At 39.9% G+C, this 11936-nt stretch overlaps 1 protein-coding gene across 3 annotated transcripts in view; it reads left to right on the top strand.

Moving 5' to 3' along the window:
* The first annotated feature begins 366 nt into the window (after positions 1 to 366).
* Positions 367 to 11936, top strand: part of MAPK8 (mitogen-activated protein kinase 8) — a 112972-nt gene continuing 101402 nt past the window's right edge. For all 3 annotated transcript variants that reach the window (XM_028098950.2, XM_028098951.2, XM_028098952.1), the window contains exon 1: positions 367 to 497. The gene's annotated coding sequence lies outside the window, so the exon portion shown is untranslated. The remainder of the gene's footprint in view (positions 498 to 11936) is intronic.

The following is an 11936-nucleotide window of genomic DNA, read 5'->3' as shown; positions in this document are numbered from 1 at the left end:
AACCCTGAGGCAAGGAGCCCCTGAGGCTTTGGCTCCCACTAGTGGAACGCCCCCAGCCAGAGGCTGGGAGTTCTGGCCACACGCCGCCACGTGCCAGGAGCAGGGCCCCGCCCCCACCGGCTTCCCGACACGCCCCTCACACTTGGCTCTCAGAAGCCCTCCCCGCAGCTCCGCCTCCAGGAGACCTCCGCAAGTCCTCTCTGCCCCTAGAGTAGCCCCGCCCCCGGACTGCCGGCCCCGCCCCCGCAATCCGGGCCCCGAGGCTGCCCCGCCCCGCGAACCGTTTCCGAGGCGCGGGGGCGGGGCCCTGCGCGATGACGTGGGCGGGCGTGCGCGGTGACGGCCCGCGTCCCTGTTACTCAGCGGAGCGGCCGAGGCCGGACGACGCGGCCAGGAGTGCGGAGCCGCGAGCAACCCTGGGTAACGGCCGTGGCGATCGCCCGGACGGCGCCAGTCCCGCCGGCGGGCTTTCCTGTCGCCGTTCGCTGCGTTGCCGGGTGAGTGCGGCGGGTGCCGCAGGGCCGGGGTGGCCGGCGGCCCCGCCGTGTTTATGTTATTGTGCCGCCGCCACCGCCGCCGCCTTCTTCTCAGCCGTGACCCCCTCCCTGGAGTGGGGGCGGGAGCGCGCGGCGGCGGGGGGCGCGCGGCGGGCGGGGGCGGCGCTGGAACAATAGCGGCCGGGGAGGCGGGGGCCGGCCAGGGGGCGTGGGGCTGCGGGACCTCGGTGCGCCCCGGCCGTCAGCCCCCGGCCCGCCCCAGCTCCACCCGTCCGTCCTCGCGCGCTTTCCTCGCGCGGGTCCCGCGTCCGCGTCGGGAGGGGAAAATGGAGCGGGGGGTGGGTGGCAAGTTCTGAAACACTTCGGGGAAGGTCCGGACGGAGGCGCCTGGGCGGCCCGCCGCGCCCTGGCTGCCTCTCCCGGCGATGGGGAGCCGAGAGCGCTCCTCCGGTCGCCGGGTCCCGACGCCTAACTGGCGCCCACAGGGTCCGTGTTTTGTTTCTCGGTGGTTTCTTTGTGCTAAGGTTCTGGGCAGACGCAAGCAGCGGCGCCGAAAAAGGCTGGGGTGGCCTTCGGCTCTGAGCGGCGAGGGGGAGCCCGGGCCCTCGACTTGCGCGGAAGGTATCCATCAAGCTGTGAGCGATCTTCAGTGGCCAGCGGGCTTTTCTCTTGAGGGTCACTCGGTGATGACCTTTTGACTTTTTTACCCCACCCTCTCCTCTCTTTGTCTTCCACTTGTGTTCCCAATCCTTACGTGGTGGAACCAAGTCCATTTTAGAGTATTGTGGTGAACACTTTCCTTTTTTTAATTTCTGAGAGTTCGCATCAGATGTTTACTGTGAACTTAATAGCATGTTGACTGCATGGTATCAGTGTTCAGTGGTTACTGTTTTTACCTCTGAAATTCCGTAGTCTTTTCAATAGAATTTTGGTCTGTCAGTCCATTGTGTTTTGAGATAAGCATCCAGCAAGTTATCTTTTTGGCAATTAGAACATCTGTTTATTTCATTCATTCACTCAGCAACTGTTCAGTACTGTACTCAGATGGAGAGTTTGAAGGTAAAGAGAAATATCTTTTAATGGAAGAGGATGCTTTGATGGAAATAAAATAGATGTCCCTTTAAATGAGACAATTATGTAAGTGGTGTGTGTTAAAAAAAGGTATAGTTATACTCTGGGTCATTTTACTGTTTTGTTTTTGTTTTAGTACCATCTGGAACTTACAGTGTTGTATTGGGAAGTAGAGTTAGGAGATTGGTCTAAATGTACAATGGCTTTTTTATTTACAAATTTAACTTTTCAGTTTTAACAGCCTTACAGTCTTACAGTCATTGGTAATGTTTATCTCAGATTTCCCTGCTGTGGGTTAAACACTAGGAGGTCATATGCTGTACGTGAACATATTTAGTGCTGTGCCTGACAAAAGCAAGGAATCAAAATGGGACTTCGTTGAGGACAGGTCTGTCTTGCATCTGTCTCCAACACCTAGCCTGAAATACAGTAAGTGTTCAATAAGAGATTGGTGAAAAACTCTTTACAATGAATAATGTTTAAAATCCAGTCTTTACTGTTCTCTGTAAAGTTTTGTAAGCCTCTTGCAAGCTGTCACTTTCAGATGGCTAAATGATTGGTTCATACGTATTATCTGTCACCACAGTAGGGGCTTTTGAATATTTTATTTATTTATTTATTTTTAAAGATTTATTTGAGAGAGAGAGCACAAGCGGCGTGGGGTTGGGGGGCTGTGGGGGGGAGAGGGAGAAGCAGGCTCTCCACTGAACAGGGAACCGATGTGGGGCTCCTGGGATCATGACCTGAGGGCAAGGCAGACACTTAACCGACTGAGCCACTCAGGCGCCCCTGAATATTTTAGTATCAGTTTTTTTTTCCTATCACTTCTAATTCGTTATCCTACAACAAAACCTTGTCTAAAATGTCTTTTTTTAGTATGTGTATCACACACATAGTGATAATACAATAGGGGTCTAAAATGATTGGTTTTTTGCAAATATTGCTTGAGAAGTTTCTGATGATGCTTATAAGCAGAAAAGCTAGACTATGGGAAATAAGCTACATAAAAGTTTTATTAGAGATGTTTAATTTCTAATTGCATTTTTAGAAATGTTTAATTTAAAGTTCTACCTTGGTGAAGCATTTGGGCCTAACAATTTAAAATTCTATTGGTGAGGGCGCCTGGGTAGCTCAGTTGGGTAAGCGACTGCCTTCAGCTCAGGTCATGATCCTGGAGTCCCAGGATCGAGTCCCACATCGGGCTCCCTGCTCAGCGGGGAGTCTGCTTCTCCCTCTGACCCTCTTCCCTCTCGTGCTCTCTATCTCTCATTCTCTCTCTCTCAAATAAAAAAATAAAAGCTTAAAAAAAAATTCTGTTGGTGAAGCATATGGGCCTAAAACTCCAAATAATACTTACTTATCCAAGTTATATCTTTTTTCCACTCACTACTTAATACATAGCATTTGTTTTGGATATGAGAATTTTAGGTGAGTTTATTGCCGGATGTAGAGTAAAAGTAAAAAGGAAATGATACTTTACTAAGATAAGGAATGAAAATCTTGAGATACCAAACTTTTATTGCTTTGCCTAGTTACAGTATGTCACATATCAGGAAGGGTTACTGGTAGAAATCCTCTGGCAGTAGCTCACTGTCAGGCTACATGTTAAACCAGTTTTTTTGTTTTGTTTTCAAATTTCTTTTGTTTCTTTAATAAATAACAGCTTTATGGAGATATCATTCACATACAATAAAATTTACCCTTTTAGAGTGTGCATCAGTGGTTTCTAATATATTCACAAAGTTCTACATTGATCACTACTATCTAATTCTAGAACACTTTCATCACCCCAAGAAAAACTCTGTACCCATTAGCAGTTATGCCCTATGTTTAAAGGAAGAGATAACACTGATTCTTTTGGTGAGTATATTCCATTAATTAGTTTGAAAGGGATTGTCTTTGTGTCCTGGCAGAGTAGGAAACTATATCCTTACACTCCTTTAGATCCTGGGAGAAAGGCCACTTGGAAAGGAAATTAGTTTAAGAATAAATTCTACCCAAATTAATGAGGTTAGAATCTTAACTTAGTGCCTAAAGTTATGGAAATGACCTTGTAAAGATACTCAGTGCTCAGTGAAACAACTTGAAATAATTTAAGTGACCAGTCACAAACAATCCTAGCGACAGTCGAAGTGGTTGAATAGAAGTCTGATTCATGTTAGTCTGTTTTGTCTATGAATTGAGTTTGGACACATTCGAATCATCTAGATAGTTCAGATGTTGTGTTGCACAAGTAGAACTATAAAATAATGTCTGACATTAAGATGCCAGCTCTCTAGAGGTCTCTGGTCAAATCAGTGGTATGGGTAGTAGCCTTTCTGATTCATGTAGTGCAAGGAAGTCATTATAGCCGCATAGTTCTAGATATGAATCATCTGCCTATTTCAGAGCTGTGATGCTTATTGTCTTAGTCATGAGCTCTTTACATGAACATTTAGAAAATTAGTTTTCTTACTTTAATGCAGACTAACTTGAACTTTGATTTCAGAAATGAGTTTTGAGTCACCAGACTTTACTACCTAAAAGGAAGACAGGAGTAGTGAAATAAGAGCTGTCCTATCATTCAAGGCGATAGGTGAAACTAGACGGGTAGGGAATCAGACCTAGGTTCACTTCTCAGTTCTGTCTTCTAGACTTTGTCATCAACAAGTTCCTGAGCCGTAGAAAAGTTGCTTAACCTTTTTGGATTTAGAACTGTAAACTGAGGCTGTTGGAACTCTTTTTTTATAGCAATGTTGTTCCTCAGATAGGTTTTTCTTCAGGAAACATACTGGGACAAAAAGAGTCTTTGGGTGATAATCAGAATCCTGTGTCAAGAACAGCAACGTAACAGACTTTTGTAATTTTCAGAAGCAGAAAAATTTAAGTCACATATTTTCTGTAATCCATTCTTACAAAACATAAAAATTTCACTGTAAGCTTGAGTTTTTTGAATGATAGATTTTATTCATTCCACAGCACCATGCTTACTAATGAGACTCCTTACTCTCAGAGAGTTAGTGGAAGATGTGCAAATGAATATTTGCCTTAAGAAGCTTATGATCAGGGATGGGAATAAAGGCATATCCAAACAGTGAATTTATATTCTTTTATAAGATTTATGAAAATCTAAACAAAAGCCTGCCCCAAATATCTGGGCAGGCTAAATTTCACTGAAATCCGTTTTTTAAATTACATGTGAGTATGTATGTGAATAAGATCTTTTAGAAAACTTACTAGCTGCCATTCTTTTTCGGGGTGGTGGGTTTTATCAGAAATATAGCTAATAAAGTACAAATATATGTTTGCCTGTTATCCTTTGGTAGTATGTCAGGTTTGGTTAAAATCTGCCAGTTCTTTAGGAAATTAAGGAGCCCAAACTTAATAGTCCTTGTTAACATGAGTTTTAAGGTAGCTCTGAGTTCAAATTGATGATCCAAATCTAACTCACTATATGACCAGGTTAGTTCAGATTATATAACATCTTTGGGCCTGTTTTATTATTTGTCAAGTGAGAATAATAATAGCACGTAATCTCATAGGGCTATAAGGTTTAAGTAAGGCATTGCATATAAAGTGCTTGGCTCTAATACAGTACATAGAACTCTAGATGTAAGTATTCAGGAAATTTTAGCTATTATTATCACTTATTATTTTTAACTTGGAACAAATGCAAAATGCCAAGTAAATTAAAAACTAATTTCATGTATACATCTGAATTCTCCAGAAAATTTCTGCCAGTTGTTTCCCCTCTGCATCTTTGGGGGTTTATTTAAAATTGGGTTGTCTCATCTAATCTGAATTGACTGAAATGATTATCAACATTTGGACCAGTTATCCTCTCTGCTTTTAAATTTGGAAACATTCCAAAAGCACATATTAAAGGAAAATCATTTGCCACATTCTCTGATACCAAGGTATTTTGCTGTGTTTACTTTTCCCACTGCAGAGAGTTGTCTAAGCTTTCCTAGGTTGATTTGGACAGATTTCTAAAAAGAATGGTAATCTAGGAGCTGGGAATAGCTGTATCCTGTTTCTGTATTTGAAGAAAATGGAATTCTGTTGCATCTTTAGGCTTACTGGAATTTTTGACTCTGTCAAGATTGCAAATTTGTCAGAGACTGGGTAACCACAACAGTTCATTAAGCATTTTCTAGAGGTCTCCAGAAAAATGAGGGAAGTTATTTATCAGTAACATCTGGAAATATTTTTCCTGTGTTTTTCTAAGTTTTCTGTGTAGTGTTTCTGTGGTTATATTGGTACATCACTCCTTCTTGAGGACAGCAACTATGAAATGATACTGGTTTTACATAGGCAGTATTCATTGAGAAGCCATCTATACCAGTCCAGGTATTAAGTGATGTGGGGGCAACAGGAAGTAGAAATTAGTCTCTACTTTCCATGAGTATAACCCGATGGGAAATAAGGACAAACATCAGTGCATTTATGTCCTAATGCAAGGAACCAGATATTGATAGGCATTTCATTGGGATGTCTGAGTGTTGGATGTTGGGGCATTTGGGGACTTCCAAACCATACATCTCTCACTTTGCCTTTTTAAAGTATACTCACTAGATAAACCACAAAAAGCAAGATGTCTTCTTTCCTAATTTCTGATTAAAGTTGAGAGTGTGGTACAGATAAGTCAAAATCTAAATCATAAGAAAAGATAAATATTATAACCTCAAAACGATTTTGGAACACAATAAGGTATTAAAAGAAGTATATGAAAAGCAGATAGAAAAGATGCTACTCAAATACTAATCAGAGTCCTCAAACTCTTCTGTTTTGAAGCTCTGAAGACTTACAGCTAGATTTATGCTAGGAGCTTTTCTTAAGTTTTTCTAATATTGAGAAGTATGGGCTTCACTACTTCCTGTTGCTGAGGGGCCCAAGCCCCACCATATTTTTGGGGTCACTAGAAAAGAAAAACCTTCTTTGCTTGGCATGAAGCATCAAAACATCAGCTAGAAGCTGTTAATAGGGATGGATATGCACCCTTCCTGGACTTGCTCCTTAGAGGATGACTGTCTGACTCTAAGCTGCCATATGGGGAAACCAAAAGTGAAATAAAGGAAAGCCATCATTATATAGATTTCTTTGTGACTTAAGAAGGGGTTACTTTTTAGTCACAACAAGCAAAAACCAAAGCATATAGCTGAGAATTAAAAAGTTTTAGTAATTTTATTTACGTTTTAAGTAACGTATTCACTTTGATTCAGAATTGCAAAGATTTAAAAAGATGTACAGTATAGTTTCCTTCCCATTCTGTGGAGCCACCCAGTTCCTCCACGTGGAAACACTGTTAAGTTTCCTGTGCATCCCTTCAAAGATAGTTTATGTATGTGCAGGTAAGTAGAGATATATAATTCCTTGTCCAAAACCCTTGATCCAGATGTATATCAGAATTAAGGCATTTTGTTTTGTTTTTTGAGGGGGGGTGCTATGGGAAGGTAATATAGTGCGTCTACTGTATTATTCAAAATCCCTAGTCGGAGGGGAATGTGTAGCGTCTTGTAATTAAATACATTAATATTTCTGCATCAAAAGCATAAATAGTACAATAACAATAAAGATTATACAGTCTTATGGAAATTATTGTCAGATTTTGACACCAAATAAGTTTGTACTAAACTTAGAAAAAAATATTTTTTCTGAGCTTTACAGATTTTAGAATTGCCAGTGATGGACTGTATATCTTACATATATAATGTATGTCCTCTGTTTTCACCTCCTTTTTCATTTAAGTTGTTGCATATTACGGACAGTATCCTTTACCTTTCATTTTTAACTTAACAATATAGCTTAGGATGGTTTCCTATTAGTCATATCAGGACATAAATACCATGCTTATTCTTTTTTTTTTTTTTTAAACCTTCACAGTGTATCATTTGTCTTAATCAGCTTGGGCTGCTATAGCAAAATACCATAGACTGGGTGGCTTAAACAATAGACATTCCAGTTCTAGAGGCTGGGAAGTGCAAGATCAAGGTGCTCAGAGATTTGGTTCCTGTGAGGACTCATCCTGGCTTGCAAATGTCACCTCAGTGTGTCCTCACATGGAGAGAGGGAGTGTCTGCTCTCTCTTCCTCTTTTTATGACATTAATCCCGTCATGGGGGACCCATCTTCATGAGTTCTTGTAGTCCTAATTACCTCCCAAAGTCCCAAAGGGGACACAAAAATTCAGTCTGTAACACCATTATACATGTATAACATTGATTTAAGTAGCCCCCTTTTTGATGTACATTTAGGTGATTTTCAGTCTTCTGCTATCAAAAGCTGTGGTACAATGGATTCCTTACATATACATTTTTTGAAACAACTTGTATAGAACACATCCAGAAGTGGAATTGCTAGATCAGAATGTATGTACTTTCTAAATTTGATAGATATTGCCAAAATAACATTTGTAGAAATAGTTCCAACTTACATTCCATCAGCCCTGCTGTTATGAATAACATTAAACATCTTTTGTCTTCTAAGGGCTATTTGTATTTTCTCTATTGTGAACTGTCTCTATCCTTGCCTATTTTTATGTCACTTTGTTACTTCTTAGATTTGTAGAATTTATTTTTATATTAGGGAAAATAGCTCTATACTATTTTTTGGAAGTATTTTTCCTCATTTGCTCTTTACTTTTTAGGTTGTTTATGGTGGTTTTATCATGCTGAATTTTTTCCCCCAGTAGTTAAAATGCTTACCAATCTTTACTGACTTCTAAATTATATGTCATCATTAGAAAGTCTTTCTCTGACTCAAGATTATACAAGAATTCTCAATGTTATTTTTCTAGTACTTTTATGGATTTTTTTTGTTCATCTCTGTCTTTTTGTATTTTTAATTTTTTTACTTATTTGGAATTTATTCTGGCATAAGGTATGATGTATAGGTTCAACCTATTTTTGTCACCATATGATCATCCAGTTGTCCCACCCAACATCACTTATTAAATAATCCATTTTTGTCTTAACAGATTTGAAATGCTACCTTTATAATTTACTGATTTCCATGTGTATTTGGGATCATTTCTGGTCCACTGATCTGTCTGCCCACTTGGGAACCAAACTATCATGTTTTAATTATTGCATATTATATTGTGTTTTCTGTTAGGACTAATTCCCTTTCATTTCTTTTCCAGAATCTCTTCTGGCTTTCATCTTGTTTATTTCATTTTTTATTTTTATTTTTTAAAGAATTTATTAGAGAGAGAGCATGCACGCTCAAGCATAAGCAGGGAGGAGGGGCAGAGGGACAGGGAGAAACAGACTCCCTGCTAAGCAGGTGGCCTGACATGGGACTTGATCACAGGACCCTGAGATCATGACTTGAGCCAAAGGCAGATGCTGAACCAACTGAGCCACCCAGGCACCCCGAATTTTTAATTTTTAAGTATAAATCATATATCCTTTACTTCCTCTGATTTTTACCTCCCCTCTCCTAACTTTTACACCCCTAGTTTTTCTTTTATTGCATTGGTAGTAACAATTTTTAAAACATAGTTTTCTTCCACAATGTATGAAATAAGGATCAAAATATCTATACTTGCTGAATATTTAAAGGATATGAATAGTAATTGAAATTGAGGGATTATGAGAGTAATTAGAGCAATGTGAAGTTTTTCAACAGTAAATAAACTTGAATTATGGTTTTAAAAATGTCTAATAGACAAGTTAGTGATCGTTTGACAGTGAATGCAGAGTTAATAACTTTTTTGTCTCTTATTTGATATTGATAGTACAAATAGATTGTTTTTTATGTGCTTAGCACCCAGAGGCAATTTCCAGAAATGTAACTTAGTCTGCTGTCTGGAAGCATATAATCAAGGTAGAGAGGTAAGCTATGTAGAAGTGAGCAGCAAATGAATGTGGACAAGAAGGACTTACGCTTAGAAAAATGATATTGGCAAAAATCTGCAAGTCTAGAAAGCATGGAGGTAGGGGAGGGAGTGGAGGGAGTGAGTTTGATTTGACTGTTGGGTTTGGGGTAGCTATGTTGTGGGTGAAGATTCTTGGCTGAAATTCAGTAGAGATCTAATTGTTCAGTGGATATTTCATAGTTTATTTTGTATCTTACCATTTCTCCCCACAAAAATCTGAGGTGGTTTACTCCTCCAGGACTCACACACTGTTGAATAAGCTAGGAATAAAAAATCAAAACCAAGGGAAAACAAGAATCCAGAATTTTCTAATAATTTAATAGCTGACAGTTACTCGGTTCTTATCATTTATCATGCACTGTTCTAAGGGTTTACCTTTGTTAAAGTATTTAAACATTACACAGCAGTTCTATGAGGTAGTCTCTGTTTACTGTTATTCCTGTTTTATGGATGAGGAAGCAGGCACAGAGAGATTACGTGGGAAATTGTTGGTGATGTTGATGAGTTTTATTAAAATAAAGAGAAAGAAAGCAAATTGAAGTCAGTTAAAAGACAATGAAGATTTTTTAAAGAGTGAATGAGAAATGAGCAAATGCAGATACAGTATATGTAGACAACTTTTTAAAGATTAGCCATGAAGTGAAACAGAGAAGTGAGGGGTAAAGGAGAATGTAGGGTTTAGCGATGAAAAAGAGAATACGCAGAGAAGGGAATGGAGGGCTTGGGTAGAGAGATTGGCCTTTGTTAGAGAGAGGTTGTCTATCAAACAGGAGGGAATGTAGAAAAATTGTGTGCTCTTCCTTGCAAGGAAGTTTGGTGGTTGGAAGATGAAGGCTTATCTTTCTGGCATTCATTTTTTTTGTCCTAGTTTCTGTTTTCTCAGTGAAGTAGGAGATTGGTATGGGCATGGGCGGCGGGAGGGTGGGGGTGGGGGGAGTGTGGAAAGTTTTAAGCAGTTTGCCAAGAAGTATTGATTGATTATTCTTTTAAGGTTTGAAATCTTGAATTTAAAGTGATATTAGCCTGGTTTTGTGACCCCCACCCCCCAACCCCCGCAAGCATTTTTTAACTGGTTAGCTACAAACACAGGCAGATCAACTTCTGGGGTGAGGTTTTGCTAGGTGTATCAGAGTTTTCAGAGAACAGCATCAGTAACAGACGTGTATGTACGTATATACAAGGAGAGTTCAAGGAATTTGCTTATACAGTTATGGGGGCTGGCAAGTTGGAAATCTGTAGGGCAGGCCATCAGGAAGCTTTTGGGCAGGAGCTGTTGCTGCAGACTTGAAGCAGAATTTCCTCTTCCTCAGGGAAACCTGAGTTTTGCTCTTAAGACATTTCAACTGATTGGATGAGAAGCACCCACATTATTGAGGATTATCTCCTTTACTTAAAGTCAGCTGACTGTGGATGTTAGCAACACCTGCAAAATATATTCACAGCAGTACTTAAATTTGTATTTGACTGAATAACAGGACCATCACCCCTCCAAAGTGACACGTAAAACTAGGTCAGTATAAAATAAGGAAAAGGAAAGGGACAAGGGAAATAAGGGCTTTTTTTAAAGGGAGTACTTACAGGAGTGGTGATGAATCATAAAATTTTAACTGGATAAGCACGAGTTGAAGTCAGGATGGGTAGTAAGGAAGTGGTGGCATCAATGTATTGGAAATTTCAATTAGAATTGTTGGAGGTGAGTGGGATGGGATAAAGTAATGATCTAGAAGGATTGAGTGTTTTGCTCAGGGTGGGATACTTGAAATAGAGACTTAACAGGTATGGTAGTTTTCAGCAATGATAATACCCAGGATGGGCTTTGGGAGTGGGCTGCTAAGGTGGAATTGAATGAAAAGTCTGTGGAAATGAGGCCACTGAATAAAAGAGGCTGAGCTATTAAAGGGGTCAGTCAGTCTCCATAAACGGTGAAGACAAGCAAGTGTTGAGGAAGTAAGGATACTTACTGTGAGTTGCCAGCATCCTCAGTCAGTGGGGAAGAATTGGAAGGAGGGTAGATGATAATAAGGAATGGTAAAGGTAGTATAATCAGCTGAATTTGGCTCTCAGAAATCAGGAATTTCAGAAGGCCAGTGAAGGGCTTAGGAGGATTGAAAGATTGGGTAAAATGGAGGATGTACTCATTACTGTGGCTTTAAGAACTTGGGGAAGATGACCAGGAAGAGTTGGACTTTTTCTGGGATCTGAGGTGTGATGGGATTAGTCCTGATTATACAGTGGGCATCAGTTCTGGCAGTGTTTTTCAAATTGCCAGTTACGAATTTAGAAGATTACAACTAATGTATTTTTAAATGAAATGAAATAGAAAATATCAGTGTAATTCACAAGTATATATCACAGTAAAATATCAAAAGTAATAAGGGGCTAAGAATTTTTTAACAATTTTGTTGAGATTTAATTCACATACCGTTACAGTTCACCTATTTGAAGTATACAAGTTATTTTTTTGTGTGTACTCATGGAATAGTGCTACCATCACCACAGCTTAATTTTAGA

The sequence above is a fragment of the Eumetopias jubatus genome, unplaced genomic scaffold, assembly GCF_037043125.1.
Source record: "Eumetopias jubatus isolate StellerSeaLion01/CBP00866 unplaced genomic scaffold, mEumJub1_p1.0 scaffold_17, whole genome shotgun sequence".
In the NCBI taxonomy this organism is placed as follows: domain Eukaryota; kingdom Metazoa; phylum Chordata; class Mammalia; order Carnivora; family Otariidae; genus Eumetopias; species Eumetopias jubatus.
The sequence above is the reverse complement of the archived record's forward strand: the minus strand, read 5'-3'. Positions and strand labels throughout refer to the sequence as shown.